General features: G+C 41.3%; 1 long non-coding RNA gene across 2 annotated transcripts; it reads left to right on the forward strand.

Annotated features, from left to right (window-relative positions):
• Positions 1-245: 245 nt before the first annotated feature.
• LOC120614180 (uncharacterized) lies at positions 246-4,754 on the forward strand. Of its 2 annotated transcripts, XR_005655882.1 has the most exons (4): positions 246-322; positions 1,319-1,490; positions 2,569-2,704; positions 3,303-4,754. It is a non-coding gene; the product is annotated as an uncharacterized LOC120614180 (long non-coding RNA). The 2 variants fall into 2 exon arrangements; XR_005655881.1 differs by lacking the exon at positions 246-322 and having other exon boundaries at positions 646-1,490.
• Positions 4,755-8,369: the final 3,615 nt, after the last annotated feature.

Below are 8,369 nucleotides of genomic sequence, written 5' to 3' on the forward strand. Positions count from 1 at the left end.
GTTAGAAATAAATGTTAAACATTTATTTAAGGGCATTAGGGTTTGCAATTTGTAAACACAAATAAGCAATACCTAGAGTGTTGTAAAGAAGAAAGAAAAGCTGAGGGTTCTTATAGCATAAAGTACAGACTTGAGAAAAATCGGTCCTGCATTCTTAGCCTATGGATTGGTCTGAGATGGTAATCCCTTAGATGACATGGAGTTTGGACAGTGAATGTCAGGTGGTCTAGATACATGAACATTCTTTCCTTACTCCTTCAGGGGTAATCTGGAGGTTTGATGGATATCCAGACATTAACACAGGACGGAAAAGTTCAAAAATGTAAGTTCCCAGGCTAGTTAAACAAGAATAGAACTGTTTCCTCATTCTTCAACCTAATCGATTTTAGTAATTTAGTAATTTAGCAGTCTGACTATAATGACTCCATTTGATTTCTTCACTCTATTCCTCAGTGGTTAAAAAAAAAAAAGTCACCTTTTCTCATTTTAAAAAATGGCACAATAGAAAATTAAATAAAGTGGAGCAGGAGAGCCCAGCCTGGTTGCAACACTCAGTCCTTTACCCTCATAAATTATTTTAATCACGGGAGTGAAAGAGGTAAATCCAGGCTGGATTTTCTCAAAAATTCCAGTAAGGAGAGAGAAAAATCAAGGTTAGGTCTAATTGAAGGGCCATGTATTTATCTCAAAGCAGGTCTGTGCTTGCATTTTAGGGAAGCAAAGCCAATGGGATTAATGTAGGGAGGAGGCAAGAGAATTAAAAATGTTAATCAAGTCACATTCAGAGACTGCACTGTGCTGATCAGCCCTGCAACCAAGCCAGGAGGACACCTTCAGAACAAAGGAAAATTTCTGCTGGATTACTAATAACACATTCTCTACACCTGTGAAGGGGAGACAGGACCCAAGAGTCATTCCCTATGGCTAAAACCATGGGGAACCTATGGATTAAAGGCTGGGAACGTCCAGCAGGCCTTTCACTCTAACATAGTCTAACCTTTTCATACTACAAACCCTTCTCCTTCCTCACTGTATGTCCATATCAAAGGAAATGGGTTAACAAAGTCTTTTAAACAACTCATAAGAACTAAAGAATGATATATACATTGAATTCCCTGAACACTTGGCCCCCTCTCTACTCACTGTCTTTCCAAGCCTCTCTTGGTCCTTCTCACTCTGCCTCTGAGAGGAGACCACACTCCGTCTGTGGAGTATTAACCCTTTTCTAATAAGTTTTCCTTTTGACTCTAACTTTGGCATGTGTGTTGAATTCTTTCTTCACTCTCTGCCAAAGGACCCTTTTCTTCTCTCGATACAGGGCTTGGCCTCCCCTTCACTTGGGGAAATTTGCCCTGTCCTGCACCAGGATGAACAATCTTCTTTAGCCTGTGGTGTCTGTGAATCTGAAGAGAATGCTGGGGGCGATCACATGGAAAAATATGTTCCAGTGTTGACTCCTGAACCCCTGCTAAGATATTCGAGGAAAGAAGGTAGGTTTTTTGCCCCAGTCCCAGAAAGCATTGGAAGAAAGCCAGCTCTGTGCAATAGATCCAAGAGAAGGGAGTGCGGGGGGAGAACTGCTGGCCTGCCTTCAAAAATTGGGATGGTGCCGGGCTCAGAGCATAGGGTCCTCCCCAAATCGTCCTTAAAGAGGGAATTTGGGAAAGTGTGGGTCCACCTCCCAGCTGTGCACACCTTCCAGAGGAAGGGAGTGTGTCTTTTATTCATCCAATGCCTGCAGTCTTATCAGCTCTCTGCTTCTCACATTTTGCCCACTTTGAGCAGTGGCTTATTTTAAACTGACCTCTTTGATGACTTATCATTGGCAGTGAGACAGGAGGGCAAGTTTCTGTTGTTGAGTTAGTCGGAAAGGTCAGCTGCTGTGTTGCAGGAAGCAACACCCAATAGAGGAATTCGGAGGCTCAGACAACTTTGTTTGGAGGAAGGAGAATTTATTGCCGGCAGAGAGTGTGGGGCATTCAACAGACCCAAAGCACAATCTCCCCTTGGTTAGATTCTTACAGTTTATATACCCTTGCAGTGTCCATGCAAGGGGTGTGTGATTCCTTTGTCTGAGGTTTTACATGTCCCTCCTTACTCAGAGTGGGGAGGAGGAGCTTCGGGGGAGTGGGGCGGGGAGGAGGCGGGCTGCAGAGGAGGACTTTCCAGATGGTTGATCTTACAGGCCATTTGTTTTGCAGAGTCTGAGGCCTTGGTGTTACCAGTACCTTTACTGGATTCTTGAACAAAGAGGCGGGACTCCTAGGCTTACAGACAGCGGGTAGCACTCATTGATGTCAGAGCCCCGCTCAGGGGGTTCCTTATCCAAAGGCTGTGCTCTCGCTGTAACACAACAAACAGTTCCACAGTCTTGACATTCCTGCACAGCTACAGAGATAGGGAAGGGGCTGGAGAATCCTTGAGGTGGGGAATGCAGCTGTGGAAAACATGATAACTGAAGAGCATAGGGCAGAATGGGGGAAGACAGCAGTTTTAACTGGCTGAGTCAGTTATTTCTGCAGGCCCTTTCCTTTGCATTTTTTTTTTTTTTTTTTTTTAAACTTTCAGATTCCTCCTTTCCTGTCTCAGCTGGAGCCTGATCAGTTTCACAAGAATATCCACCCTAGGGTCCCACTGATTGCATCAAGGAGGCTTGGGAGACATATCTGCAACAAGGGACTTTTCCTAACACCACACATGTGCAGTAAGGATCAAGGGTGTCTCTAAGGTGACTTTTATAATTTAATAAAAATCACTCCTGGGGTGCAGATTTACCATGCTAATGAGACATGAGAAACATGAAGAAGCCTGTAGTCACATTGTGCAGGTGCCAAGAAACCTCTGCCTTTACATGGCTTTTACGCTGTCTAGCTTCCTTTAAAACCCTGCCCCAGCTTCTCTTGAGGAGCTACCTGAACCTTTTCTTTCTTGGTGTTGCTTCCCTTGTACACAAGCTTAATAATAAACCTTTGCCTCTTGCCTGAACTTTCTTGTGGTGATCTCTCTTGACTTTCATCCCAGGAGATTGCAAGAACCCAGGACACCAGTAACAGCAGAAGGCAATACTTGCATTCTGACCTTAGCAGGGGTTGACCTTCCATTCTCTGTGTTCATGACTCATAGCATGTTCTCTGCTGCCTGCCCGGTCTTTGTCTTTTAGAAGTGACCCATGACCAGAACAGGTTTCTCAAGTGAGTCTCTGGGAATGTCTGCTACCATTTCTTTGAAAGAACTGTTAGGATATTAGATATGACGAGCTATTAAGGATTGTAATGTTGCTGTTATATGTCATTTGAATGCAGGAGGAAGCAAGAGATTTAAAAAGGTTAAATCAAGCTACATTCAGAGACTGCAATATGCCGATCAGCCCTGCAGCCAGGCCAGGCACCTGCAGAACAAAGGAAGATTTCTCTTTTTTTTCCTCACACCTGTGAAGGAGAAAGAGGAAAACGAGAGTCTTTAAGTGGCTGCCCTACACAAAATAAAATCATTCAAGATGCAAGGCTTGGTCTCTGTCCCCAACTCTGGGAAATTTGCCCTATCCTGCATCAATGAGAATAACTTTTCTGTTGTTTATAGAAAACACTGCAATGTTTACCCGTGAGGAGGACCAGATATATGTCTTTGATATGTCTTATAATGTTAGGTCCGTGAGGAGGACCAGATACATGTCTTTGATATGTCTTATAATGTCAGACATGAACGACGGGGAGAACAAAGGATTAAGGGTCGGTCTAGAGATATATGTCTTTAGGATACTGATTATTTTAAGCTGGTTATTTTTCAGAAACAAGACTCAGAACTTTAGACCTTCCCCCTTTACCTGTTTAAAGGAATTCAGATAGAAAAACCTGCTTAAAGGAAGGGAGCTATCACCTGAGCACCATAATACGAACTAAGTGTGGCAGATAGGGAGAAATCTACCAAAGCCTTATTTATCGGCCTCCCTTCTGTGTCCCATCATTTTTGGGTGGCCCAGCAATAATTTGATTATCACATGTTTGCTCTTTTCTCCTCTGCCTGTGGATTGCCTGCTTTTCCTTTGAAGTCCTAGATCCCTGTCTCTTTTCTTTGTCAAGAATGGCATATAAGCCTCAACTGCCCAATATGTCCTAGGGGCTCATGTACTTGTGGAATCCCTGTATGTACATAATCTGGAACTTTCTCTTATTAATCTCTTGTGTTAATTTGATTATTAGTTCAGTTAGAAGAATTTAGGAAAATTATTTTCTTCACCTCCACATTATCTATAAGGAAAATCAAATAGGTGCAAGTAGTTGACTGGGAACTTACTTATATCCTCTGTTGGAGGGCAGGGGTTCTAGCTCTGGACCAATCTCAGTGTTTTGCACTATAGATGCGTAATAAATATTCATTTAATTAGATTGGGTTAGTTAAGCAATCGACCTAATCATGGATGGTTTAATCCATTAGTGTAAGTTTTTTCTTTCATTCATCACAGGTTCCAATTGACTATTTAGATACTTAGCCTTTCCTTGGTTCATTCACTGGGATCGGATATTTAAAATATATGGCTAAATCAGTACAAGTCTATCTCTACCAAATCCATGTAATACTGCAAACCATACATGGAAAACAATAGCATTACATAATGTAAATATCACAGTGAAATGTTGCCAGTTATTGTCACCGTTGGGGCCGGAATTCGGTGTTGCCCCAGTGTCAGGGGGGAGGGAGAGGCACAGACGTGTAGTTAGCATTTCCCCTCGTTTCTTCCTCAAAAGACTCACAGGTCATTGAGATAGTCATTTAATAGTTTTATTAAAAATATATTTTAGAAAGATAAAGAATGCCCCAAGGAGGCACATAAAGATGAAGCATGCCCCAAGGAGGCACATGGTCCCAGCGATGAGAGCTGCGACTGAGCGCCGTAATAACAACCACAACAACAAGAGGGCAAAATGAAGGCCCAGAAGGGCAAGGAGGGTCCAGAAGTGGGAATGTCTGCCTTATATTTTGGCCATGATGGGATGGTTCCAAAGGCATTCCTAGTGATTGGCAAGTGAGGTCATTATGATTGACACCTGGCTGCTATATAACTGCCGAGTTCGCATGTGTGTATCAGAATTCTACTACGATTGGGGTGTTCTTTGGGCGGTCTCTAGGCTGGGCGCCCAACTTAGTTCCCCATGTCGCTCATGTCTGACTAGCTACCTAACATTATGAGAAGAACAGCCTTCTCCTTTTGTATTAGAGCTTAAATGTCAGCAGAACAGAGTGCACTTATTCAAGGTGACGTTTCAGTTGCTGTTCTCTGATCTGATTGTGGGTGAGTTACTGTGCTGTGCTCTAATGTCAAAACCAACTTGTGCTAAACAAACTGAATATGGGTTGCAACGTGCTTTTTGAATGTGTTTTTGTCAATTTATTATTTCCAACATTAGAAAGGGGAATTATTTTCAAAAGTAAAACATAGTGAAACTAAATATTTACCTGCAACAATCCCAAATTTCTAAGTAAAACGAGCTGTGTTTAGTACCTATCATCAAGCTCCTTGGTTAATCTTTATTTCCAATTTACTGATTTTAAATTCAGATGGCTTTATAAACACCTAAAAGGCTCTGTTTACTTTGATTTTTACATGAGTACTGAAGTCCTGTTAACCTAAGAATAAAAGGCCAAAGTGAGAGGCAACAACGTTTGAAATTCAATATAGTAGCTATTCCGGAAGCACTGATTCAGGCAGAAACTCAAACTGTTCTGATCAGGAGGTAAGGCAAGGGGTATTTATGAGAAAGGAAAGGGGAACCTGAATAGAAGGAAGAAATTTCTAGGTGCAGATAAGCTAATATAAGTGATGCTATAAAGAATGTCTTTAATTTTTAGGCTGCTAGTCATAGCAGTTGTTTGGGATACACTGCTGCTTTAGGTCCAGTCCAAAGGTTCTTTTGCTCTGTTTTAATATTCCAAAGGTTTGAGGACTAAGATGTGCAAGTCAGTTCCTCTGGCATGTGTACGGGCTAAAAAAAAAAAAAATTAATACGTTTCTCCCACTTTCTAAGTTTTTCTAGTTGGGCCGAGAATCAAATTAACAGAGACAGATTAATGGGAGAAAATCAAAATTTTAATACACGTGCACGAGGAATTCTCATCAGCCTGAAAATTCCAGATAGTGAGGCAACCTTGGGTATATAAGATATTTTGGACAAAGGAGAAAGGGTTGCAGGGGTGTGGTATTAGGTTTCAGAAGTGAGAATGGGTGATTTATAGGTAGTTGAGGAAGAGCAGAACATACATGGCAGGAAAATTCTTGCCTGGCAACTCAGAAACAGTGGGACACGGGGTATCTAGCTAATAGGCACCCACTTGATGTCCTCTTATTTACCATTCTTAACTCAAATTAGGCTAAAGCAGCATTCTAAGATTTCCTTCCTGAAGCAGGTTTCTCTGAAACTCTTGGGCAGAAAAGGGGTGAGGGTCAAAGTTTCTTTTTGAGTCTTTTTTCTGAAAAAACAGCTTAAACTTATAACCACAGACAAAATTTATTACGTTAAGATAACTTTTTCTCTGAGTCAAGCAGGCTTTGCCTCATGTAATGGCATTATGACTCACTTGCTCTTTTCTGCCCTTAACCTTCCACCTTTGTGTGCCTACTCCCTTAATCATGAAGCCTTAAGACATAAGTTAAGGCCAGTATCAAATCTTTTAGGAATGAAGCCTCAGGTCTATCAACCATGAGGACAGTAAGTTTGGGTTAAACTAAGGATTACATCTTGCCTTTAGGGGTAATAGAGGCAGAACAGTCCCACCAACCATGGGACCAGACAGAATGAGGTCATGGAGAATTCTGGAACTCAATATAATGGTCAATTACCCCAGCCCCATCCAATCAGTAGTGCCCATGACCCCGGTTTCCAGGACTAAGGATTTCCCCTACATAATCTCTCGAGACGTGGGGGTGGGGGCTCGGGAGATGGAATGAGTGTGCAGGTCTTTGAATGGTGGCTCGCCTGTGTCTCTGAGACTTGCAACTCTTTAAAATAAACCTTTACTTCCTTTGCTGCAAAACGTGTATGTATCTCATCAGACTTAGATGGGTCCAGGAAGATGGATCCCTTCGCTTCAGTAACAAAATCAATATCCCAAAAGCAGCTTCAGAGTGGCAAAATTTTGGATCCCTTCAGATGGCAGCTCTGACTTTATTTTAAAGTTGCTCTGTTTTATATTATTTTTCATAGTCCTTTGAAAGCAAAAATGAACCAGTCCTCCATTCAGGGAAGTTTGAATGAAAGAAAATGCCATGTTTTTGATGAGTGAGAGCCATATGTTTTCAGTGAGGGTCAGTAGCAGGGACCAATCGAACTGGAATTGCAGAGAAAAAGACATTCTCTTGAGACAGATACTTTTGTTGACCTCATTGCTATTTTTGAAGTGAATTTTCTAAATATTAGACACCAATGAATCACCAAGCCCTACTGAGCAACAACTGTGTGGCCTTTTTCAAATGGACCGGAGTACTCTTGCCTTCCAGTTTTTACTGCTCTCTGATGGTGGCACTACCCTCTCCTCCTCCAGCCATCACTTTGGATTGGAATAGCTTAGAAGACCCCTAAACTCAGCTTCCAAGACTACTATGTCTGGACATTTTGTAAGTGAAGACTCTAACATTGAAAAGCCTTGAGGAAAATCGAGTTCAGAGGAGCTGCAGCATTTCCTTGATTCATCCTGCTGGCCTCTCCACCCTCTCTCTGTGTCGTTGGGTCCAGAGAGAGTGACACTTTTCATCAGGGAATTAACACCAAAAGTATATTTAATCACTAAACAATAAAAATGAGGAAGAGAAGATAAATAAAAAAACACAAAGAGCTCTAAGCGATGGTGAAATGATAACCTCTAGATCTTTATCCCCTTGGCTCTAGAGACTGGTTTGCCAGAGGTCTTTATTAAAGAATTCTAGCAACACGACTAGTTAAGTAATTTACTCTGTTGGAGGTGTTAGCCAATGCAATCAAAAAAGAGATAACAGGCATGAAAATTGGAGGAAGAAGTACAACTATTTCTATTCCCAGTGATAAGGTATAACTGTAAGACTCAAAAGAATCAATGAAACAAACGAAGACAAATAGTGAGAAAATTCAGTAAGGCACCAGGCTATAAAGATAACACGGGAAAACAATTTTCTCATATACGAACAAAAGTTAGCAAAATATAATGGAAGAAAAGTGTTTACCTATAATAGCAACAGAAAGATAAAATAACTAGGAATAGCACAAAACATGCAAATCTTATATGAAGAAAACTTTAAAACATTCCTGAAAAATACAAAATATTTGAGCAAAAAGAGAGATCCAGCATGTTCTTGCATAGGACAACTAAATCAATATACAAATGTTAATTCACCACAAAGT

Source organism: Pteropus medius, unplaced genomic scaffold (genome assembly GCF_902729225.1).
Source record: "Pteropus medius unplaced genomic scaffold, Ma_sr-lr_union100, whole genome shotgun sequence".
NCBI classification, from domain to species: domain Eukaryota; kingdom Metazoa; phylum Chordata; class Mammalia; order Chiroptera; family Pteropodidae; genus Pteropus; species Pteropus medius.